The 26,869-nt window shown below is 41.5% G+C and overlaps 1 long non-coding RNA gene across 1 annotated transcript; it reads right to left on the bottom strand.

Moving 5' to 3' along the window:
- Positions 1 to 10,786: 10,786 nt before the first annotated feature.
- LOC117877098 lies at positions 10,787 to 25,380 on the bottom strand. The gene is made up of 4 exons (XR_004645607.1): positions 24,831 to 25,380; positions 17,935 to 18,019; positions 13,955 to 14,044; positions 10,787 to 10,889 (listed from the first exon to the last, which is right to left on the bottom strand). It is a non-coding gene; the product is annotated as an uncharacterized LOC117877098 (long non-coding RNA).
- Between the last annotated feature and the right edge of the window lie 1,489 nt (positions 25,381 to 26,869).

Genomic DNA, 26,869 nt, shown 5'->3' with positions numbered 1-26,869 from the left:
TACAAACCCTAGTTAATAGATCCGCAATTTTACATTTGAGTTCTTTCAGAACTCTTGGGTGAATGCCATCTGGTCCCGGTGACTTGTTACTGTTAAGTTTATCAATTAATTCCAAAACCTCCTCTAGTGACACTTCAATCTGTGACAGTTCCTCAGATTTGTCACCTACAAAAGCCGGCTCAGGTTTGGGAATCTCCCTAACATCCTCAGCCGTGAAGACTGAAGCAAAGAATGCGTTTAGTTTCTCCGCAATGACTTTATCGTCTTTAAGCGCTCCTTTTGTATCTCGATCATTGAGGGGCCCCACTGGTTGTTTAGCAGGCTTCCTGCTTCTGATGTACTTAAAAAACATTTTGTTATTATCTTTTGAGTTTTTGGCTAGCCATTCTTCCAACTCCTCTTTAGCTTTTCTTATTACATTTTTACACTTAATTTGGCAGTGTTTATGCTTCTTTCTATTTACCTCACTAGGATTTGACTTCCACTTTTTAAAGAAAGTCTTTTTATCTTTCACTGCTTCTTTTACATGGTTGTTAAGCCACGGTGGCTCTTTTTTAGTTCTTTTACTGTGTTTCTTAATTTGGAGTATATAAATGTCACTGCATGAGAAACTTTATTGCCACTAAATGATGAACCAAAGTAGCATGATGTTCAATTAACTGTGATTTAAACACAAACATGATGTGTCTTTGCATTGCCTGTCAGAGAAATGCTCTAGCACAGGGGTAGGCAACCTGTGGCACGTGTGCCGAAGGCGGCACGCAAGCTGATTTTCAGTGGCACTCACACTGCCTGGGTCCTGGCCACCAGTCCAGGGGGGCTCTGCATTTTAATTTAATTTTAAATGAAGCTTCTTAAACATTTTAAAAACCTTATTTACTTTACATACAACAATAGTTTAGTTATATATTATAGACTTAGAGAAAAAGACCTTCTAAAAACGTTAAAATGTATTATCGGCACGCAAAACCTTAAATTAGAGTGAATAAATGAAGACTCGGCACAGCGCTTCTGAAAGGTTGCCGACCCCTGCTCTAGCAGATAATGGTCATAAGTCTGTAAGAAAGCCAGTTAGCTGCTCTATGAAATAAATAGCCTATAGGAATCAGAACTTAATCTAAACGTTCTGATCTGATCAGTAGGTATTGGTATAGGAGTATTTCTTCACATGAGACATAGTCCAATGCATGACAAATATCTCATTAACTTCATTGGGAGATGGCTCAGGACCTCTGTACTGAGCTGTAGTTAAACATGAAGAGGCTGCCATCTTGTGGTTGCTGATAGCCTTTATTTTAGCATTTAGTCTTACTGATGGAGTTTAATATGTTCAATTAACCAGCTGTCACTGCAAATATTAGACAAGTCCTGCAGGAAGATTTTGATTTTCAGACAGGAAGCTATTACTTATGGACACATAAAGAAAAGGACATTTGTCTCACTGAGACTTGCCTCCATGTAGTGGTCCATTTTCTTCAACATGGTCATTACATGTAGCTTGAATGACACTAATGTATTTGTATAACACACTTATCTTACAATAATTACCTTTCAAATTATTGAACCCTTGCTATTTCCTAAATACAAAGATCTATACACACACACACACACACACACACACACACACACACACACACACACACACACACACACCCCTCTCCTTTATTTAATTGCCAAGCTTAATCCTAGCATTACCTGTGACCTAGATTGTATTGGATATTTTAGCACAGGTTTATTGGGCAGGCATTATCTGACCCATTTATGTTTTTAAATATTGTACTAAAATGCAAAGTACAATATTTTGCTAGAGACTCTGGCAAAAAACAAACAACCCAGAGCCTATTGTTTGAAATGGATTTTTCCCCACACACATTCATGATATACCAGGATCAATATTTTCCTCAATAGACTCTAAATGACATCCCTGGTATCCAAAATATAAGTGGAATCACATCAAAAGGAACATGTCCTGCTCCAGGCAATAGCAATGCACAGAAAAATGTGAGCAATTCATCAAAAAGAAAGGGCAGCATTAGGAGTAAGTTAGCATTTCATAGAAAAAAAAGTTAAGAGCAAATTCTGCAGACTTTATTCTGCCATTCTGTTATGACACCATAGGTCCATGGCAATTGCCATAGCATCACATCATACATATGGCTTGACATGATGTACTGAGCATCCTCTTAAGAGACATGTAAATGTAGTATGACATGGGCACTTTCCTACTCATTACCATCTGGAGGAAAAACCTGTTTCCCGTTAAGCCAAATACATTTTCCCAAATTCATAATGCTCAGTTCAACTCAGATTATTTTTGGTTCCATGCAGTGCTTGAACTCTTTCTATCGAAATCCTTTCCCCCGTTTCTGCACTTGGTTCAGGGGGAGGGGGAGAAAGGATGGAGAAAAGAGGGTCTTTTCCCGAGCTACATTTCTTTTGTATAGACCTCTGGTTTGGGTTAATTTAACGGAGTCGTTCACTCTGCCATAAAGTGCTGAACTATCCTAGGGGCTTTTCAACCATGCTTTTTGAATTGGACATGAAGGGGCTTGTCCAAAGCAATACAGCAGATGCATGGGCAGGTTTCATTAAAGGAAATCACCAGAATCTTTGTTTTCCTTAGCACTGTACAAGTAGGAGAGGTACCCCTTGTAAGTCATGCTCTTATTCAGAGTTCTCGTAACACCTAAATAGAAATAAAGGACTCCTTTTTTTAAAAAAAACCAAACAGTTGGAATTAAAAAAAAATATACTTTGTACATGGAAAATTATTTGCTGCTAATATACTAGCCCAAAGGTAAATATGGATTAATGGGGTCAGAGTAGGATATACGATTACTTTTCAAATGATTTATTATTATATATTATATCTACGGTGGTCATGCCTACTCACTCCACATGCAGATAAGAGATCTACTGTGCTATGCCCTGTATAAACCACACAGACAGCCTCTGCCCCAGATAATTCACAATCCTGTCAATATTTACCCACGGCTACTGCACAGTTGTATTTTCCCCTTTAAATTTAGGGAAAAACTTCTGAGGGCCTGATTCTCCTCTGACACACACTGATATGAATCAACAGTAACCCCAGTGAAGTTAGTGGAGTTACTCCAACCACGAGACGTGTGAAAGAAGAATCAGGACTTGACTTTTTAATGGTGACCATTATATATATTGCCCTCCCAGACAAATATGCTAATAAATCTTATCTGCAAGGGTCAGAAGGCTCAGATGGCTCCTAATGATTGACAGAAATTGTTGTATATGTGCTATGTCCAGTTGTGCAAATTTAGGCCAAGGCAATAAAGATGGAACTGCCTCTCAGCTACAATGGTGTCATGCAGAAGTACTATTGTTACAGGGTGGGGTGATCCTTTAAGGGAGGTGAACAGAGCTTACTTGTGACTAATTGGTTGCCTCCCAGGGATGGGCTTGAGGCCAGGGATCAGGTGACAGTCTGCAGGTCACCTGGTCTTCTGATGATAGGCCAGAAAGCAGCTCACTTTGGGGGAGAGACCTACAGGAGACTCAGAGTCAGAGGAAAGGAACTGGAAGAGAATTCTCCATGTTAGTGAAGTGGAACACTTGGCTAAGAGGTCCTGCTGTCTGATTCTTGTAAAGCCTTATGTGTTTGAATTGTGTTCAATGGTTTTGTTATTTATAATTATGCCTGGTGAACAAGACTGAAACTGCCACTCTCACAGGCTTTATCTGATGCGCTGGCTGGTGAGCTGGTGCACTGGCTTACAATGCTCATTTGTGTTATTTACATAGCTCCATAGATGTACAGAGTGCTTCACAGAACAAATACTCAAACCCTGTCTGCCCTGAAGAGTTTATAATCTAAGGGTATGTCTACACTGTGAAATTAGGTTGATTTTATAGAAGTCGATTTTTAGAAATCGATTTTATACAGTTGATTGCGTATGTCCCAACTAAGCGCATTAAGTAGCTAGCATCGACTTACAGAGTGGCACACTGTGGGTAGCTATCCCACAGTTCCCGCAGTCTCCGCTGCCCATTAGAATTCTGGGTTAAGCTCCCAATGCCTGATGGGGCAAAAACATTGTCGCGGGTGGTTTTGGGTACATGTCGTCAGTCGCCGCTCCCTCCGTGAAAGCAATAACAGACAATCATTTCGCGCCTTTTTTCCTGGGTTACCCATGCAGATGCCATACCACGGCAAGTATGGAGTCCGCTCAGCTCACCATCACCGCTGCTGTTCTGAGCATTTTAACCACCTTGCACATTATCCTGGAATATATGCAGAACCGGGCTAAGAGACACCAGCACGAGGTGGATTTTGATGAGGACATGGACATTCCTGAAAGCACAGGCTGTGGCAATTGGGACATTATGGCGGCAGTGGGGCTGGTTGATATAGTGGAATGCTGATTCTGGCCCAGGCAAACAAGCACAGACTGGTGGGACCGCATAGTGTTGCAGGTATGGGATGATTCACAGTGGCTGCGAAACTTTCGCATGCGTAAGGCTACTTTCCTGGAACTCTGTGAGTTGCTTTCCCCCACTCTGCAGCGCAGGAATATCAATATGAGAGCTGCCCTGACAGTTGAGAAGTGAATGGTGATAGCCCTGTGGAAGCTTGCAACACCTGACTGCTACCGGTCAGTCGGGAATCAATTTGGAGTGGGCAAGTATACTGTGCGGGCTGCTGTGATCCAAGTAGCCAATGCAGTCGTTGATGTTCTGTTATCAAGGGAGTGACTCTGGGAAATGTGCAGGTCGTACTGGATGGCTTTGCTGCAATAGGGTTCCCTAACAGTGGTGGGGCGATAGATAGAACGTATATCCCCATCTTGGCACCGGACCACCTTGCCAACCAGTATGTGAACCGCAAGGGGTACTTCTCAATGGTGCTGCAAGCACTGGTGGATCACAAGGGACATTTCACTGACATCAACATGGGATGGCTGGGAAAGGTGCATGACACTTGCATATTTAGGAACTCTGGGCTGTTTGACAAGCTGCAAGAAGGGATTTACTTCCCAGACCAGAAAATTACCATTGGGGATGTTGAAATGCCAATAGTTATCCTTAGGGACCCAGCCTACCCCTTGCTCCCATGGCTAATTAAACCTTACACAGGCAGCCTGGACAGTAGTAAAGAGCAGTTCAACTATAGGCTGAGCAAGTGCAGAATGGTGGTACAGTAGAATGTGCCTTTGGACATTTAAAAGCTCGCTGGCGCCGTTTGCTGAGTAGGTCAAACCTCAGCGCAACCAACATTCCCATTGTTATTGCTGCTTGCTGTATGCTCCATAATATCTGAGAGAGTAAGGGGGAGATATTTATGGCAGGGTGGGAGGTTGAGGCAAATCGCCTGGTGTACGATTTTGAGCAGCCAGACACCAGAGCGATTAGAAGAGCACAGCAAGGCGCGCTGCACATGAAAGAGGCTCTGAAAACCAGTTTCATGACTGGCCAGGCTTTGGTGTGACAGTTGTGTGTGTTTCTTCTTGATGCAAACCCGCCCCCTTTGTTGATTTTAATTCCTTGTAAGCCAACCACCCTGCCCCCTTCGAAATAAAGTAACTATTGTTTTGAAACCATGCATTCTTTCTTTAAAAAAAATAAAAATAAAAAATGAGATAATGGACAAGGTAGCCCAGATGGGGTGGGGGAGGAGGGAAGGACAAGGCCACATTGATTTTTAGTGTGGCTACAATAAACAAACTGTTTGACTGACAACCTTCTGTTTCTTGGGCCATCCTCTGGAGTGGAGTGGCTGGGTGCCTGGAGCCTCCTCCCCGCGTTCTTCAGTGTCTGGGTGAGGCGGATATGGAACTTGGGGAGGAGGGCATGCGGTTATACAGTGGATGCAGCGGGGGTCTGTGCTCTTGTTGGGTTGGCTTTCCTGCAGCTCCAACAGACGCTTCATCATGTCCGTTTGCTCCCCCATTAGTCTCAGCATCGCGTCCTGCCTCTGCTCTTTGCGCTCACTTAATTCTTTCCTTGCCTCTGCCACTGAATGCCCCCATGCATTAAGCTGTGCCCTATCAGTGCGGGAGGACTGCATGAGCTCGGAAAACATGTCATCGGCAGTGCGTTTCTTTTGCCTTCTAATCTGTGATAACCTCAGGAATGGAGATGATAGGGGGAGCGTAGAAACATTTGCACGTGGGGGGAGATAAAAAGGGAGAGTAAAATTTAAGATGATACATTTCTGAGAACAAAAGGGAGACTCTTTCACAGTGAATCAAGCAATTCACAGCAGAAAGCACATGTGCTTTAAGTACAAGGTTGCATTTTGCCTTTTATATTGAGCGCCTGCCGTTATGGTGACACATCACACATGGCTGGGCAACAGACTTTGGTTTCCAGGTAGCCATGGTAAGCCTTTTGGTACATGGGGTTGGCTTCTTACGCCTTCATAACATGTGGGAATGTTTTCAAACTGCAGCACCCTCCTTTCCAAGAGCAAGCAATGGGTTGGGTTTCACATTTAAAAGGAGGGGCTGTGGTTTTCGGGTGGATGTGCAGCGCACACCCCACCACGTGGCTATTCTCTGGGGTGATCCCTTCACTCCTTCCCCCTGCCGGTTGGCTATTCTCTGGGATGATCCCTTTTAGCCAAGTGCAAACAGCCCAGCATGAACAGGGTCCTTTTACTGGTCCCCTCCCTAGAATGCCATGCAGCTGATCATAGAAGCGGTATGTATGGGGGTCTGACCCGGAGCGACCATTTGCCTCCTTTTTCTTTTGGTAGGCTTGCCTGAGCTCCTTAACTTTCACATGGCTCTTCTGTGTGTCCTTGTTGTAACCTCTGTCCAACATGCCCTGTGAGATTTTGGCAAATATATTTGCGTTTCTTCTTTTTGATCTGAGTTCGGCCTGCACAGATACTTCTCCCCCTACAGCAATCAGATTCAGTGTCTCCCTTTTGGTCCATGCTGGAGCTTGTTTGTGATTTTGAGGGGACTGCATGGTCACCTGTGCTGCTGAGTTCGCCACGCTGACCAAACAGGAAATGAAATTCAAAAGTTCTCAGGGCTTTTCCTGTGTACCTGGCTAGTGCATTGGAGTTCAAAGTGCTGTCTAGAGCGGTCACAATGGAGCATTCTGGGACAGCTCCTGGAGGCCAATACCGTCAATTTGAGTCTGCACTACCGCAAATTCGACACAGCAAGGTCGATTTTAGCGCTACTCCCCTTGTCAGGGAGGAGTACAGAAGTTGATTTTAAGAGCCCTTTAGGTTGACAGAACGGGGTTGGTTGTGTGGACGCAGTCAATTTTAAATTGACCTAACATGGCTAAATTTGACCTAACCCCATAGTGTAGACCAGGCCTAAGTAACTCTAGTTAAGACATGACTTCTGTAACAGATCTGTTACACATGAGGAGACTCAGCTTTATCTCCCCTTGTAACATGGGGCCAGATCTAAAGTCCATTGAAACCAGTGGGCTTCTGTTGAGTATGTCTAGGGCAGGCATGACCTGCAACATTAATTTTAACACCCAAACTTTGCAGAGTTAGGGTTTCAGATATAGAATCAGAAACCACATTTCAGTGGTACCTATGCAAGCCCATTGACTTCAGTGTGATGGCATAAAGGGAAGAGAAGGCAGAATGTGGTCCCTAGCATTTAAAATATATATGAACCCTTATTCAAACTATTCATTAATAGTTAAGGCAACACCGACTTCTTCTTTAATAATGCTCCTGTTAAATACAATTGCTGTATCCTCTTAAGAGCCTAAGCTTGCAGTAAAAACTGTTCTCTATGAAAACATTGCATTGTGAATGCCCTTTGGCTGTTCCATGCAGTATTTTTACTACTTATTAACAATTAAAGGCAAACACAAATTAGTCAGGCTTGTGATGCTTTTAAGAGCACAGAGGAACAGTCGAGCAAGCATTATTTTTTTATATCACTGAAGTGCACTGTCTATTTATCCTCAAATTACCTTCAGTGAGAGCAGTTGTGCAGTCCCTAGCCATAACAACATACATGCTCACACATTCTTTACTCAGAGAGAGAACTTAGCATGGAAGACATTGTTATTTTTACCAAACCCATTCACAAATTAACTAGGACATGATGTTGCCATTTTTGCACTCCTTCATTTGTATTCTTTAATTAGAAATGGATTGGGACCAAACTGGCTATCTGTCCAGGAGTATCTCTATCAACAGCTGATAGGGCTTGTTTGGTTAATGTGATGAAACAACCCACCTTGATATGCTTGGTATTGTTTTACATATTATGCTCATTATTGCTTAGAAGGCCACTCCTAAGTACAAGCAAAACAAGAAGACATTTGTCTTCCCTCAGTCCATAAATACTCTGCAATTCCTCTCTGGCACGGGGCCAGAGAAAGAGGAAATAGCTCATAGCCAGACACTGTGCATCCCTCCTCACCATACCTTGACAGCAAGACCAAAGAGATAGGCAACTCATTTCCTGAATTCCCCTTCTGGAAACTTTGTGCCCTACAAATTATAAGCCAGGGCCTGAGAATGGAGTAAATGTAGGGCATATTATGACCTTATCTAATATACCTCAAAAATAGTTATAGATGGGCCAAAAATGGAACCTGAAATCCGAATCCTCCTGTAGCAGGGCAGCCTCCACATTGAGCACTCTCCTATGGCATGCTGGTATGCCTGTCTATAAAAAGGAACACAATCTCTCTGAGTGTCCATTCAAAATCCCACTGTTGGGCATGGTTTTATTCCTGTACATGTACAATAGTTCACAGAACTCACATGATAAAAAAAAAAGTTCTTTCCAAATCCCAAACTACAAGAGAATCCCAGTAGTTTTCCATGCCCCCTCCAGGGATACCATTTCCAGGTTGTCCACCTCTGTCAGTGTCCACTCGGTTCGCAGTTTTTCTGTCCTTGTTCCAGGGCCCCACTCTCTAGGCCATCTACCTGAGAGTTACCAAAGTTGCTACTCTCCCACTAGTCTGCTGCTGCAGCCCCCAAGTCAGGTATCCTGCAAGACAGTTCCTCAGAGTGTTGCACTCTCCAAGCCTCCCTTCCTGTGAGTGCTACCCCTGCTCAGGGAACATCCAGAATCAACTATCTTGTTTCTGGCTCGGCTGCCTACAGCCTGTCACTCAGACAAGCTGCAATAGGAGGACTATCCACGGTGTTCTACTCCCTCAGGCCTCCCTGCCTGTGAGTCCAACACCTGCTCCTGGGATCCACTCTCCAGCGGCAACACTTTTGTTTTCAGACTTAGCTTCTCTAATCAAGCTGGCCCTTGCCCAGGGGTCTCTATGTGAGGTCTCCTACAGGTTGGTAGGGTATCTTCACCTTCTGTTCCTCCCAGCAACTCTCTGAACCAACTCTCATCACCATTAGCTCTCTCGCTCTCTCCCAGCTCTCCCCCAGTTACTTCTGCTACCTCTCCACTGTACCTCTTCATCTCCAGCAGCTCTTCCCTGCTGTTCCTGTCTGCCTCTAAGTCTCTTTTCCTTCTCAGGCAGCTCTCACTGGTCATTCTTCTTTCTCTCTGGGACCCAGGTGCTCTCTGCAAAGCCCAAATGGGAAGCAGAGGATCAGTTCCAGGTGTGCTGGACCCCTCCCCCTCTTAAAGGTGCCAGTCACCCTGCAACACTTCCCATCCCCACATTTTAAGTGGTGGCATAGACTGTCTTGTTGACTATCAAAGGACCATGTCATCCCTTAGTACCATATCTTAGATCAAGACTGGCTGTTCAGGAGTGGCATGGTCTCTGATGAAGCCACCCACCCAGCTCAGAAACTTGATCATCACTAGTCTTTTGAATGCTTGCATCTAGTTCACACCAATTTAGGGACCCTGAGTAGAGGTTATCCTAACTGTCAACTGGCGCATTTGATCATTTCTTAACATTGAAAAATTTGACATTTTGGGTAAAATTGGGTCCCTAGAACATGATTCAGAGCAGAGATGGCATGTAGCTATGCCATGCCAGGAAAGGATTTGTATCTCCGGACCCTTGCTCCAGGCAGGAAAGAGATTTGCTTCTGGCATAAACCAGCAGCAAATTTCTCCCCCTTTCCCATCTCAGTATGCTGGCTACTATTTTTTGGGGGGGGAAGCGGGGGGGGGGAGAGGAGAGAGGAAGAGAAGGGGCATAACCAAGGTTTCACTTATTCCCCACCCAATTTGCATTATGAGATGTTCACTCAGTGAAAGCACACAGTCTCTGACTGTTGTCCATGTCGTGCTGTCTGCTTGATCCCCTGTTTATTTATTGCACAGATCACAAGAGACTGTTGCAGCTCCCTGGCATCCTTAATAGCTACCTCCATTGATACTGTGATTTCTAGTGCATATTTTAGGGTCAATTCAGTCTAAGTCCATATTCATTTCAGGATTGCTTCATTTTGCATAACACAGACCAACTTGTCACTTGCAGCATCATTTAAATTCTCTCCAAACTGCCAGTGCTCTATTTATTAATTTATTTAATTCAGTCACATATTCAGAATTGGTTTCATTTTCTTTTTGATTCCAGCTATAAAAGTGGAAATGCGCTGCAATTATCAGTGGCTTCAGGAATAGATGATTTTTTTTTATAATTTCCCCACTCTCACCAATTTTTTTCTTGCTTAACAGGATCGTTCAGCTGCACAATGGTTATACATTTTAGCCCCCATTATAGTCAGTAAAATCAGCATCTTTTCCTCATCAGTTATACTATTAGCAATTATCTGCTGTTCCAGTTCTCTGTTGAGCTATCAGAGAAGTCCATTTTCCCCAAAGAGAGAGACATTTTAAACCTGGTTTAATTTTTTTCTCTAAATTAGCTGTTTACTCACGGCCTAGTGATGCACTTATGTGTTCGTGGGCAGATAGCTGCTGGATTTTCAACAGTTTTGACCCATTGTCACTTAAACCATGGAAGTAGAAACACTGCAGCATCTGTAGCTAGACACGGAAACTTTTAACATTAGATGTCCCAGTGTATTGTGATAATTCAAATCTTTAGACCCCCGTAAAAAAAACCCCAGCAGATTAAATTATATTTCTGGCAACTGACAAATCAATAAAAAACACTGGCCAGGTGGTAACCCTAAATGCAATACAAAGGGGATGCATGTAGGCCCAGTGGAGTACAAAAAAACACGTTTAATGACTACAGACAACATCCAGGGTCTAGCTACCTATACTTTCATGCACACTGCTGCTCTGGGCTGGTTCTGATAGGGTTGCCACCAGGCTGGTTTTTCTACAGCATTGCCAGTTGCTGGTGAATGTGTGCTTCCCCCCTCCCCCACCCCACTTGTATGCCGCACACACGTGTGGCAGCATCTGTGGCTACACAGTGAACTTGTTAGAACCATGCACAAGTCATACAGCTCTGAGCACTTCTGCATGACACCTGGGTCCTACTATGATCCAGGCCCTCAATGTGACAAAACCACGCACCTGAAGATCCTGCTCCTCTCAGCAGTGGAAACCAGAAAGCAGGACTCATGGACTTTAGACTTGCCAGCAGGACTCTGTACACAATAGGAGTGGGGACTATTGTGTACAGAGGTTCCTGGAAGGAGATGGTAGGGGGGCTCTCTTGAGGTCTGAGGCTCATTGGAGGGGATGGGTTTAGGGATTCATGGGTCAGAGTGGTGGTGGGGCACCAGAGAAGGGATGGGAAGGGTCAGGCTGGTGAGGGGTGGCCTCTCAGAAGTGCAACACTAGGTTCTGGTGGCGTTTGAAAAATGGAAAACAGGGGATATGTCTATACTAGAGCTGGAAGATGTAAATTCCAGCTGAAGGAGACATACTCATGCTAGCTTTCATTGAGATACGGTGCTGAAAATAGCAGTGGAGCTGCAATTAGCAGCAATACGTACCTAGGGTCTCATAGGGGATGGTACTTGGGACAGCTAGCAACTCCTGCTGCTCATGCCACTGCAGCTACACTTCTATTTTTAGTAGTCCAGCTTGGTCAGAGCTAGGATGCATTTCTATTTGAGCTGGAATTTATACCTTCCAACTCTAGTGTAGACATACCCATAAAGACCATTAGATGGCTCACAACTACATGTAGGGATACTGCCCCATTCCTATAAACTACACAATAAACTGTAAAAAGAACAGGAGTACTTGTGGCACCTTAGAGACTAACAAATTTATTCGAGCATAAGCTTTCGTGGGCTACAACCCACTTCTTCGGATGCATAGAATGGAACATATATTGAGGAGAGATATATATACACACATACAGAGAGCATGAACAGGTGGGAGTTGTCTTACCAACTCTGAGACGCCAATTAAGTAGGAGAAAAAAACAACTTTTGAAGTGATTATCAAGATAGCCCAGTACAGACAGGTTGATAAGAAGTCTCCTGTCTGTACTGGGCTATCTTGATTATCACTTCAAAAGTTTTTTTTTTCTCTTACTTAATTGGCGTCTCAGAGTTGGTAAGACAACTCCCACCTGTTCATGCTCTCTGTATGTGTGTGTATATATCTCTCCTCAATATATGTTCCATTCTATGCATCCGAAGAAGTGGGATGTAGCCCACGAAAGCTTATGCTCGAATAAGTTTGTTAGTCTCTAAGGTGCCACAAGTACTCCTGTTCTTTTTGCGGATACAGACTAACACGGCTGCTACTCTGAAACAATAAACTGTAGTTTAAAATATTCTGTACTAGATGTGCTTAACCACATGCAAAGATCCATGAAGCAAATGGATTCGCGAATTAAAGGAAAATTGCAATGCAATGTAAGACAGAGACACTTAATAGAGAGGAGAATAAATTATTACTGTCATTTTACATCATTTGTAAAGGATTAAAAAGAAAAAGAAGCACTCAAATGGACAATTGATATATAGCCACAGTAACCATTAGAGCTGGATGAATATAGAGGAAAATTATTCACAGCTATGTTAGTAACTCCTAAGTAGAAATTGGGCCACAGCTGACTGAACCAGAGAGTGAATGAGCAATTTGTGTGTGTATGGATTGGTGTATATGTTGGGGGTCATTATTACTACTTATGATTTCTATTGTAGTAGCACCTAGAGTCCCCATTATGGACTAACACCCATTGTGCTACACTATATTTGTAGCTAAGTGCTACAAATATAAAACAAAAAGATGCTCCCAGTCTCAAAGAACTTTTAAACTAATATCTCATAATACAGGCAGCCAGATACTGACAGGGATCATCTCCTTGCATGGAAAATTCTGCAGAAGATCCTACAGTTTGTCTACAGTAGTGATGCATGCCTCCTGAAAACCAGGCCATTGGAACCATCCCCAAACCCGGCAGAGCCATGGGTATCCATGCACATCTCCAGAGTTCCACAGGAGTCCAACGCTATCTGCACAGTGGCTCTCTGCTTGTGCATTGGCTCTGACACTTGGTGTTCCCCTGGCAACATGGCTTCGTTAAAGCTTTCTACAAGAGAGTCTCCCTGTGATGGCTGCTCTGAGGGTGCTAAACAGAAAAAATAACAGAGTTTCACAGAGAAGCAATGATTCCTCGACCCCACCCAGTTAGATTTTGCCCCTTTCCTCAGTTTGGTGTTCAGCTCCGCAGAGTGACCTCCACAAGTTCTGCAGGAAAGTGGAGTAATTCCAATGTGTAAATTACTCCCAGTTATGGTGTGTGAGTGCTGCAGCCATTCACTCATGAATTACACTTCAGGGCAACACTAGCAAATTCCTAGTCCCAGACTTCCCCCAGAAATGCCCAGCATCCTCTTGGACAAAACAAGCTCATATAAAGTCCGTCATTTCATTAATAGAAAATGATATGGAGAAATCCTATTATCCAAAATAAAGTTTCCCAAACACTTCAAACCAAACACACTGGTTTAGATAAAATAAAACACATTTATTAAATATAGAAGGAGATATTTTAAGTGATTACAAGTAATGATGCATACAGGTCAGAATTGGTTACAAGAAAATGAAAGGTAAAACACAACTAATATCTAACTTAACAAACTAAGTGAATTCAAAGCAAAGGTCACTCTCACCATAAGTTCCAACAGGCTTACTGGCTGAATCCTTCAGTCAGGATCTCCCCTCTGTCCAATGCTGTTTCCTTTCTTCTTCAAGTGTTGATGCTGTTGGTAGAGAGAAATGGATAGATGATTTGGGGGATTTGTTTTCTCCTCTTATAGCCCTTTTTCTTGTACAAGAATCATCTCCAGATGATGTTCAGGAGACAGAAAGTCTGTGTGGACAAGAACCTTAAATTGCTGCTTTGTCTAAATATAGATTTTTTGCCCACACTCTCTCCTGAAGAGTGGCCACTTAATCAGGTGATGGTCCATTTGATCTAGTTGACGCCTGGTTGAGGCATTGGCTAACCTTTTGTCTCTGGGGAACTGGTTTGTGACTTCCCTCCAGAATATGTTGGAACATGTCCCAGTAATATAGCTTTATATACAATGTTGCCACACACATTTTACCAAGACAACAATGATCAGCAAATCACAAGTTTTCAAATGATACCCTACAAGTCATACTTTGTTCAAGATTTACCATAATTCTCTAAAAGGAGTGAACATAAGGGTATTGACTGTCACATAGTTCTATTACTATTAGGCTTTGTGATACATTTCCACAAAAAGTTCATTTTTGACAATTTGATATTTTCCACATTAAAAACTTTCTTTAAAAAAAATTCAATGAGCTCCAGTCAAAGCTACTCAGATTATACAACTGTCAAGGCCTAAAGACACAATTGGAAATATAGACTAGCACCATGTAATTAGAGCTAATTTTACACTATTGTAAAGGATCTGCAGATTGAGACCACGGTTTATTGACTGTTCTAAATGATAATCAAGACTCTCATGGAGAACACAGAAACCTTCTGACGATATGCTGGAGATAGCTGATTAGAATGGTGACTTCTAATAAAAATAGCATCATATCATTTATAGCTTCAGGATACTTATCCAGGTCTTGAATGACTGTGTTTTTAATTCTTATGACCTTCATCTAAAGAGATAAGCCAGCTGGAAGAAGTAATCATTAATGAAATGCTATGCCTTGAAAAAAACAAAGTCCACTGTAATCACAAAGGAAAATCTTTAACTTGAAAGATGACTTTGTACGGTGCACATTTTGTTTGAAGTGTATCTTGTGGAGCAGCTTTTTCTTTTAACAGACTAGTTAATGTTTCTCTGTCAACAGTGTACCTAAAAATGTGATGCATCTGCCCCACCACTTTTGCACAGCACAATAGTGCCAGCCTAAATTTCAATAAGGAATTTGAAACATAACTCATGAAATCATACATATTAGGGTATATTTTAAGAAATATTTGCCTAGTACACTGCAGAGTAAATGGTTTAGTCACAGATCCCATGCCACTATGTGCATGTGCAGGAGGAAAGCTTCCCTGCATGTGAGATGTTTTAGCCTTCTAAAGTGACTATTTAGACACCATATCCATCAATGGTATTTCTTTTTCTACCACTTAATATACTGTGAAAAATATAGTTAAATAAAAAATGGTGTATATTGACTATGGTAGGACTGTCTGCTCTTTGTATTGAAATCTTAAATGTGCTTAGTGATAAAATATAAATGATTTATTTTCATATGTCACAGTAATACAGAGAGATTTTATTATTGTTTTATTCCGTCTTCCATTATAAATCTACATATATGGTCTGTTTGTGAATGGGTAGACTGGTGTTTGGAGTGTTAAATCAGCCATATTTTGTGTTCAATAGACAAGTCAACATCAAATGCATAGATCTATTGATCTATAGTTAAGTCTCATCTGGATCTAACTTAAAAGCTGGCCCATAGCCTTATAATAGGCCAAAATCCAAACACCCTTAAGCTTTGGGAAGATGAAAGGGTAAAAATTTGAAAAGCATATAAGTGACTGAGAACCCTAAGTCCCATTTTTAAAAGTCACTAAAGCACTTAGGAGTCATTGTCTTTCAATGGCAGCTAGGTTTCTAAGTCACTTAGGCACTTTTGAAAGTTTTATCCATCACCATATTTGGTACTTATCTGAGAAACTCCAAGTGCCTTACAAACTTTAATTCAATACATCTCAACACCCTGAGTAAGAGTACCTGAAGATCCCTGTGACAAAACATAATGACTGCTTTACAAGGAGCTGAAATCAACAATAGGAACTGGGGAGAATTATTTTCTTTCCAGAATCCTCTCTCACCCCAGTAGACTATTGACATCAGGATACCCAAACCACCGAAACACTACAGTGAAACATTACATTATCAGAACAAGCTGTCACTGGTGGATTAGCAATGCTGACAGCTAACAACTATTTAGAACTGACATTTTCCAAATAACATTTTTGTGGGTGTCAAATACTGCAAATCACAAATATAGCATTTTTAGTAGCTGGGTAAACAGAGAATTAAGCAAGGTAAGGGCTGGATTGTACCTATGAAGCACTGTCCTGGGTTATGGGAAGGCTGGAGTTGTATAATTCTTCACAAATCTACATTGAACTGGTTATTTCCCCCCTAATTTTGCAAATTCCATGACATATCAAGAATTCAAAAGCTGAAATTTTTTTTGAAAATATTCATGATTTTTTTGCATTTTTTAACTCAACTTAGCTCTAGTTGAAAATGTGTTGCAATGGAGTTCTGCTAACCCCTAAAAACAAAGTTGGATTTTAATTACAACACTTCTTTAACTTTACAAAAATCTAACTGTTAGGAAGTGTGCTAATATATACTTAAGGTAGCCAGACAATTCCCCCCTCTCCCCCATCAGCGATCATTCACTATCACCTCCACTGATTTTAAACTACCTACTTGTACTTGTCTAACAATTTTTCGTGTGTGGAATTTCCTCAGCTTTGATTTTAATGGGTACTGAGTATGAAATTGAGTTGACATATATGGTCTGTAGGACCAAAATCTTACTTCAGTAAATCTTGTGTGTTCCACTGAGACAGGTTCCCCTTCTCTGCAGAGCTGAGCAAAGAAGTATTTATAAGGAATTATAGGTGGAGGGGATATAAGTAGTAAATGTAGAGGATAGTGGGTACATTTCAATGGAACTGTGACTATTTACACCAGCTGAAGATTTCCTCCCATTTAAAAAAATATTAAGCACATACAAATATATGTGCATATATATAGTACATAATATATTCATAATAGCTGCTACACCCTGACCCACATTTTGCAAGGGGATAGAATCTCAGCATATTTATGTAGACAGTTAGCAAGTAAGTCTGACTTTAAGGGCTCAATCCTACAAGGTGCTGAGCATTCTCTCCCCACTTTGGTCAATGGGACTACTAAGGTGTTGAAAGTTGAGTATATGGTTAAGTACTTTGCTGGACCAGAGCCAGGATTCTCAGCACCTTGGTGATTCAAACCCAAAAGGAAGAAGGAGTCCGGTGGCACCTTAAAGACTAACAGATTTATTTGGGCATAAGCTTTCTGAAGAAGTGAGGTTTTTTTACCCACGAAAGCTTATGCCCAAATAAATCTGTTAGTCCTTAAGGTGCCACCGGACTCCTTGTTATTTTTGTGGATACAGACTAACACGGCTATCCTCTGATACTTGAAACCCTAAAGGAGTTAGTCCAGACTCACACTGTGTAAGTAGCTGAGATCTGGTCCATTTTGTCCAAGTGCCCTGATTTTGAACCTGTTACTCATGATGACAAGCAATTACTCACATGATTAATTCTGCTGAAGCCAAGGGGAATTCTCATGGGAGTAACTGCTTACCTATGTAAGTATGGGGTTTGCAGTCTGGACTAGGATAGAGATTATTTTTGGTTGCAAATATACAGGAGTGGCAAAGCTTTGAAATTAAAGGCAATCACCAAGGAAAAATAATTAATTGGCCAAAACTCTAAGACCAATATTACAAATTTTTTATCATTGCACAGGCACATACTCTTTAGGGGAAATACTGTAGTGTATGGGCCAAACAAAACAAAACAAACAAAATGTATGGAGCAGATGTCTTGTTTGAAGCATATTCTGGTACTTACAGAATAGCAGAACATTCAAGAGACAGGTGCATGAGCTCATTGCAGATCTGCCAATATCTGCTTTTACAAAGCAGGGACTCTGGGGCTGCGATGGAAACAGAAATGCACTAAGTAGTAACAGTGGGTTACTCAAAATGTTGGCTCTCTAACACAATGGCTTAAATTTATTCTGGCAGATTTAAGAGGAACCCAGTGCAATTTATACATAGTTTTTTTTTAGCTTAAATCTAATCTTTATATTTAATCATTTATATTACTCCACTCTCCATGTTTTTATCAGTCATTAGAGAGAAAAAACTGACAATGTGAATGGCTTTGTGATTCTTATTCAGAACACACTGAGACTGATTCTCTGTTGCCCTGTTCCTTGTATAGCCATTTGCAGGACTGCAGACAGAGTGCAACTTGGGTGTAATCTGCTTCCATTCTGATCTGGTGTCATTTTACACTCACTTTGCACTGGTGTGATGACACATAGAGTGGAGAGCAGAGGAGAAAAAGCCCAGTGAGTTGTGTTTTCAAGCTGGAAACTAAAAATAAGAAGCCGCCTCTGTTGGTCATTAATAAACTCCAGAATATTTAGCTGAAGACACTACTTATTTTTCCTTAATTAGAATCTTGAGCTGTTAGGACTCTAATGAATATACATTAAGAGGAACAAGATCCTCACACGCAATTACCCTGAAGAATCATGCCCTGCTTGACTTGTTTGGTAACTGACGACTCTGCTTCATTCAAGATAAAAATAGATTAAATAATAATGTGTTCTTCTCCAGAGTCAGCATTTTGCAGATGGACGCTGAAACGAGGGGCATTAAGTCTCACCACATGCTCTCTTCTGATCTTTAAATTGGCCCTTTTCATGAATTTCAGGTGAGCTTCTCAGTTATTAATGCTATCAGTCCCTGGGTACCAGTCTCTCCAGGTAAATGAAGCTATTTCTCTGCCACCAGGAGCTCCAGTTTTTCTGCTCTAAAGGTATGAAGTCATACATAGAAGTTATTCAACTTGTAGCACATGGGAAGGAATCCGGCAGAACGTTTTAACCTTTTATTGGTACACTACTGGACCAGATACAGAGCTACATAGGTTCATTAACTATTCAAGCACTATTTTCATCATTAAAGGGCAAGTCTTATCCCACCCCAAGCCCAGGTAATGGGACTTAGCACTGGGAGGGCTAGTGAAAAGGAACCTTGCATTATGTTTGGCTCCTGTTTGACTGGGATCACAGGAGAGAACTGTTCACAGTTCCTTCCTGAGGACATTACTTGTGTGGTTTGTAACAGGGCTTCTTCTCTACCTCAGTGGGTCCTGTGCTTCCTTCTAGTGGTGGGTCAGGATAGCATCTCATCTCTCAGAATTTCCCTCTTCTGTTTATAGTAGGCGGGGAAATTCTGTCTCCTAGCAGCCTTCCCGTTTCAGGGCCTGCTACGTCCTCACTGCTTCACTGGGGCTTCTGACCTCCTTGGTGGACATCCAGTGAGAGGAAAAGGGGGTGAGAGGGGGGCAGTCCTGCCCTCTACTCTGGGCCCCAACCCAGGGACCCTACAAGTAGCAGCCTCACACTGCCAGTTCCCAGGAAAGCTGTTAGTTCCTCTGGGTTACTTCCCCACACCCCTTGGCTTATTGTCCCCATTTTGCTTGGGCGGTGTTCCTCCCAATCCTCTAGCTGGGGGAGGGAGAGCCCCTAGTCTCTGGTAGCACTTCCGGGTGTGGCAGTACCACACCAAATACATGGCTCAGTCTCTCCCCTCTGGTAGGGTCCTTTTCTTCAGGTCTTTGGACCTGGAAGGGTCTTTACCTCCTGTTTAGGGTACAGTTTCTCCCCAATCTCTATATCTGCAGGGTTCTCTCTGGTCCTTGTCAGCTTCCACTCAGCTCACCTTCTCTCTCACCACACCTATCACCCACACGGACTGGCTGTGGGGAAGGCTTTTAACCCATTCTGGCAGGTTCTTAATTGGCTCCAGGTGTCTTAATTAACCTGGAGTAACACCTGCTCAGTTACCAGGGGAAGAGGGACCTTCTTATCCTGGGGCTAATATACCTTCCTTTCTACATTCTCCTGTAGCCTTCTGGCCTGACCCTGTCACAGGTTGCTTTGCTGCAGCCTTTCCTGCTCAAGTAGAGACTACTGTCTCAGTGCCTCCAGCATGCTGAAGCTACACATATAGCCACTTATGCTGGGGACCCATGCAAGGGAAGAAATCCCATCTAGGGCTTTATGATCCCTGTATTCCCCCATCATCTGTGTGAGCGAGATCTGGGGAATAGAAACACAAGGGAAGAGTTGCACTGCCCATGCTCTTGTCTTGTCACAACATAATTGCAATCCAGTGAAAGCAGGATGGAGAAAGCTAAACCTCCCTGATATGGACTATAGGAATTGCTGTGCTTCAAGGCATTGGACCATTTTGTTGGCATCCTACTTCTAGCTGTGGCCAGTACCAGCTGTTTAGAAAAGAAGGTAGAAAGAAAACACAAGGAAAATGCCTGGATGGTTCCCAGAAATTTTAAATTCACTGAGCATGACTGGATTATTTTATATTACCATCAGCTTGTATAGTTGCAATTATTATTAATTATCTCTATTTAATAAGAACACCTGGTCAGCTTTCCCTGTACCCTTCATTACTTTTGGTATGCCTCAACTGAATCACCTCTTATTTCTCTCCTTTCAAAGGTTTAACATTCCTAGGGCATGTGGTCTTCTCCAAAATAAAAACACTACTATGCCTTTAGACAGTTTGATGCCCTTCTTTGAACTTTTACAATTCTCCTGTATCTTCCTGGACAGATTGCCATTGTTCTGAATAGCAGCTGTTTGATGTTCATAAAGGATCACTCTTCTAACACTGGAGAAGGCACTGTATTAGAATAAGGAAAGCAGGATTATCCCTACAGCTACTTCATCTCACTCTCTGATTCAGGGTAGAGCTCTGGCTAAAATCTTCCTCAGCTCCTCCTGCCTGGCTTTCTCCTCTAGATTTAAAAGGACAAGGTCATTTTCTTCCCTGCAGCCAAGTTCTGATTGATAAAGGGGAATGGGCAAGTGCCAGAGAGCCAGATACCCAGTTCCCAGATCTTGTGGGCTAGTTAACACCACCCCAGATTGAATTAGAACAATTATGGGACTGCTTTAACTGGGGCACTGATGGACAGTCCTTATAGGGACAGGTGGAGGATTGACATAGCAAAAGAAAGCTCCACCATGTCTCCTCCCATTAACACTGGGTGGGAGGGGTGTTGGCCCAGGAACTGACTCTACCAGCTTTATGCCAGTAGAACATTTCCCTTTGCCAGAATCTGGCCTCTTTGAGTCACCTGAGTGGTGCAAAGGGAATGAAGCAGAAATAACCATCTACCAACAGAATGCATAGCTTCACAGGGGCATTTATTATATTGCATGTATTTTTTCTATCCTTTTATGCATAGATCTTAGTTACTTTTTGAATTGCTGCTGCACGTATTTCATTGAGTTGTTAACTATACCCGCAAAATATTTTTCCTGGAAGGAATCTGTTAATTTAGAGCTTATCAACATTCTGAGAAATTTAGCTTAAATTCTCCTAATATGTATTACTTTCACCAATCATGATGCTCAGCCTGTCAATATCATAAGGAGAGTCTTCCAATATTCATTTTTTATCAGCCTAAATAAGGTCAATTATGCCAGATAAGCATCTTTTATCTGTGCCAAATATATTAATTCACCAACAGGTTATTGAATGAAATCCAGTCTTAGTTGTGCCATCTTGTGGCCTGTGCACTGTCCGATCTGATGGGCAGGTGTTCACAACACAATAAACACTACCACTATTCTTCCTAATTGTCACTTGTCTCTTTTTACAGAGACCAGGGATTGAACGGGCCAGGATGAACTACCTTCTAGAAATAATCCCTCTAGATCATGACTGAGGCACTTTAGTGGGATGAGGATGCTTGCATTAGAATTGTCCATGCTGCACCTTTTCTGTATATGGAGGACTGTCAGGCTGGTATCTTTAACAAGCAATGTATTTAAATGAGACATAGGAAAACATGCTGCAGACAATGCCAGAGTTTGTGAAAAAATCTCTGCCAGTAAAATTAGCATAGTGGCAGGTTCCAGAAATTAAATTATGCCTTGGGACTTGTTCACCTCTTGTATCCAATATTCAGAAAATGTTATCAACTTCCCCTTTATGAATTATAGCTCACTATTCATGCAGCTGTCATTTCCTCGAATATCCAACACACAGTAAAATGATCATCCATCAGTGATCATTCAAAGGTCAATACCATCTTTCATGTAACAGTCTTAACAGCCGCCTTTCAGTTGCTGGAAACCAAGCATCTACCTTGGCAAAGATTAAAATTGTTTCAAATTAACATTCTTTGTACATCTCCTCCAAAATGCAGTGGGATTTTTTTAAATGGCTAAATAATTGAATATATATCAAAACTAATGATTTGCTAACTAAGAAATGAACAGTGCTGCTTGTTACAGAAACATCCTGGGTAAATTACCTTAGTCAATACCATGACCTAGAGTAAATTTTAAAGTGTTGCAAAAGTATTGTGTAAAGTTTCAGTTGTATAATTCCAACTGGCTATTCTGGGAACATCATACCATTTAAATCCCACACGCTGCTTTGAAAAAAGTAACCCCCAAACAAAAAACACTATACAGGAGGATTCCTTATTATTACACAGGCATAGCTCCTTTGACACTGCACTGAGCATTGTGAGATTAGGCCTAAAGAGCAGATACGGTCCCTATAATGCCTAGAGTAGGGGGTCTCAATCTGAAATTTCTGAAGCCAAAGAGGAACATGACTATCTTGCCCTTCCCATATTGCTAAATGGGAAAGAGATCCTGGCTAGAAGGGAGGGAACCCAGGTCTAGATGATGGGATATAGACAGACAGGATTGTTTGATACAAGACATGCAAGGATAAAAAGAGACTTAGCCTACAAAAGATAATCTACAAAGGATATAAATAATGCTAGATACTTTAGTCATCTCACTGAAACAGATGAGATCAGCAAATATTTGTACCCTCTTAGAAAGAAGATACAATTGCAAACAAAGGAACTGAATCATTAATGGTAGATGTTCTATTTTTATGAATAGCTGTCATCTGTAAAACATTTATAACAACCTAGGGTAATGCATGCTGCTGACCTAATGATAAAAGAGAATTCTTTGAAGATACCCGATCTCATGAGTTCAATATGAAAAGAAAACACAACTACAGCAGATGTTTGGAATTATGGATATATTTTCCCTTACATGAACATCAAATTGTTGTTGACCATTATTGATTAAGTAATGTTTGGAGTCCTAAATGGGCAGCATTTTCACTTTGCAACTCAAGAAGATTGCAGCACTTGAAGTTTATCTGTCCATACTAGTCCAAGATGTTGGTTATGTATTAACACAAGGATAGGAACAGGTTCAAATTGAGAAATTTACTATGAGAGATGCAGGACAATTCTGAAGGACTGAAAGCTATTCATTTACTAGACGAAAAAACCCTTCAAGTGTGATTTTCTGATTCAAGTACAAGATTAAGTACTTGTATGTGAGCTCATGACACAGTTGTGTTTAAGGCTGGAGGATTTTCCTTACAGGTGCACAGAACATAGACAGCTAAACTTTCCTGACAGAATGATTAATGTTAAATGTATCACCATTCAGTGAATTTCCTGTAAATCAAGAGAGATATAAAACACTTACATACCAGGGGTCCGATCCATTTATTTGGACTAAGGGGAGCAAATTATTGCAAGGATCACAGATAATAATCTTTCCCCCACAAAAACCGGTCATCAACAGGGTATGAAGCCTGGACCTGCATTGCAAGAGAGAACTCTGCCTCATGGGCTAAAGAAATAACTCTTTTAAATGATAGTGGTAGCAGACTCTCAAACTCTGTGTTCAAGCTACTAAGGAAGGAGTGACAGATGGAAGAGGGTGAGTGAAACTCTTAGAGCTTGCAGAAGCCATTCCTTATCAACTCCATAGGGTGAGATGCTGGCATGTTCCCTTTAGAACCCCATAGATACCTAACAGTATTATTGCCTGACCTCCATGGAAAGAGGTACTGCACACCAAGTGAGGGGGCCAGGGCAGCATTGCAGAGTCAGTACCTTTGTGGAGTTAATGCTTCCTTTCCCTGCAGCTCATTGAGATCTGAGGGTTTGGAGGCTGTGCTCCACCTTCCTGCGTGACCTGTCAAACCCATCTTCCACAAGAGTGACATTCTGCCTCACACAGTTGGCTGGGCTCTGTCCCCGTCTCTCTAGTTTTATGATATGGCCCCAGGCTTGGAAATGGTGTTTCTAGTCTCACTTAAACTGGATGTCCTTGAATGCTAAAGTGGACAAACTTTATATCCATCGGGCCATATTCTCCATTGCCCTGAAGCTTGTGTAGCCATTTATACCAGTGCAAATGTGTAAAAAATGCTATGGTTCTGATTGAGTAGCATTGTACACCCACTACACAAAGCGCAGAGCAGCAGAGTATCTGGCCCATCATATGTTTGCACCTACAGTGTCTAAGACTGGTTCAGAAGCACAAGTTTGGATATTCTGCTCTCTCCCCTTCTTCTCCAGAGTATTGCTTGGGAGTCCCGGGACGTCATAGCACATGGAATGAGCTCTCATGGACTAAATGGCTGCAAGTTAAATTGCCAAGCAATTGTGGAAGTGATTGTGGATATTCTTCAAATAAATAAAACGTTTACTTAAAAGATGGGGCAGGGAGGAAGGGAAGGAGCTTTCTATATTCTTTTGTATTGAAGAAATTGAAAAAACAACTTCCTTTCTAAATCCACCCCCCCCCCCCGGGGCAATTTTGTAGTATAAGACTGTTCTTATCCCTCCTGACTGGGAAAAATACTGACCTTCAGCAGAAAAGCTCAGTATAAGGTCCTCCACATTGTCTATATCTTCCTGGTTCTCTTCCCCCAGGTCACATGGAATAGAAAATATAGTTACCATAAACCATAAATTTTAGAATATGTTAACTGACTACACAGCCAAGATAATCATTTCTCCTTGTATTCCAATACTGAGAGCTCTCAGTGGTATGTGGGTATGAATCCAGTTCTATAGTTGTACTATAATGTAACTATTCAACTGACACCAACTAGAATTCATAATACTCGTATTATTTATATTACAATAGTGCCTAGAAGTTCCAGCCAAGATCAGAGCTACATTGTACTAGACTCTGTGCAAACTCATAGTAAAAGACAGCCCCTTCACTGAAGAGTTTATATTCTTAAAAGTTTAAAATGACTACCACGTCATATAGGATGCACATACTGTTTCAGAAACTATTACAACAGTCCCTTCTGTCCTTTACAAACCATTTAGCATTTCTAAGAATAAACTAAAAGCAAACTTTTTAAAGTTCTGAATTTTTTTTTTTAAATATAGCTCTGGTTTTCAGCTTTGGCCAGAAAAAAACAAATCATCACAAGAAAAATTATTCTCATATATAGAAATTCACCTCTGTGCAGAATGTTTAGACAGGCCTATATACCACTTAAGCTCCACTTTAAGGCTTCATAAGAGAGTTACAAATGCCAAGAATATTTAACATATTTTAAAAAGAAGACATAATTTGTACCACTTGATTGATCAAAGCATCTCAAGTACACATTTAAGATACCAAAATGGAACATTGATTTGGCATAGGCCTTTTATAGGCCCACTGTAGAGGGGGTAAATTTCATTCAGGATGCACATGAGTAGAAGGGTTGGAAGTTTCTCTTCTGATTTCTAGCTCAATTACTGACCCTACATTCAGACTCTGGGATGTTCATACTAACCAAGACTGAACCTCAAATGTTTGGAGATTTGTCAATCACTAATTGCAATCTTAATTTCACTGGAGTTTTTGTAAGTAAAAAAAATCCTGTTGTTTTGTTTCCTGTACCTTTGAGTTGTGGCAGCAGATGACTACACGTATTTCCACATGAGATAGATTGCTCATTACAAAAGCAGTATGTTTTCGTTTTCAACCTCTCTGAAGGATTAAGAAAGATTAGGAAGGAACATTTGCTTATCAGAAGCCACATTTCTGAGATATTTTATTTTGGCACGTGAGGGTTTGGTTTGAGTAAATTGAACTAAGAATCACCAATTTAGAATGGAGTTATTTAGATGTTATGAAAATATTGGTAGAAGTTACTGGCATATATACGTCTAATCCTCTTTTCAGTGGATTGCCCCATTCTGCTGTTGAGTCCCCTTTTCAGTGTTGTACATTCTCATCTGAAAATAAATATGCACATGTCCTATTTAGGCCCATTCATAAAAAAAGACTTCACACTGGGCTAAATCTTACATTATATCAATGTTGATTCTGCTGTTGGTGTCAGGTGGAAAAGACCTTCTGGAATTATTATCCAACTACACCTTTACCTCGATATAACACTGTCCTCGGGAGCCAAAAAATCTTACCGCATTATAGGTGAAACCACATTATATTGAACTTGCTTTGATCCGCCGGAGTGCGCAGCTCCCCCCCCCGGAGCACTGCTTTACCGCGTTATATCCAAATTCGTATTATATCGGGTCGTGTTATATCGGGGTAGAGATGTATACTATACAGAACACACATGAGCAGACAAGTAGCTTTATTTGTCACCATTGATGGAAATCCACTTTACTTCAATTAATCCCAATGAATACCTATTGAAGGGAGAAGAGACACTCTAGAGAAGTATATTCAATTCACCAATGATTTATTTCCCCATGTTAACTATCAAAGAATAGAGTATATTTTTCCACATTGTGTCAAGTATCAGGGGGTAGCCGTGTTAGTCTGTATCCACAAAAACAACAAGGAGTCCAGTGACACCTCCGGACTCCTTGCTGTTTTTCCACATGGTGTTAAGTTAATATTTTCTTGCACAGCCCAGTTGGTATTTGA

This window comes from Trachemys scripta, chromosome 4, assembly GCF_013100865.1.
Source record: "Trachemys scripta elegans isolate TJP31775 chromosome 4, CAS_Tse_1.0, whole genome shotgun sequence".
In the NCBI taxonomy this organism is placed as follows: domain Eukaryota; kingdom Metazoa; phylum Chordata; order Testudines; family Emydidae; genus Trachemys; species Trachemys scripta.
This window is presented reverse-complemented; position numbering and strand designations above follow the sequence as displayed.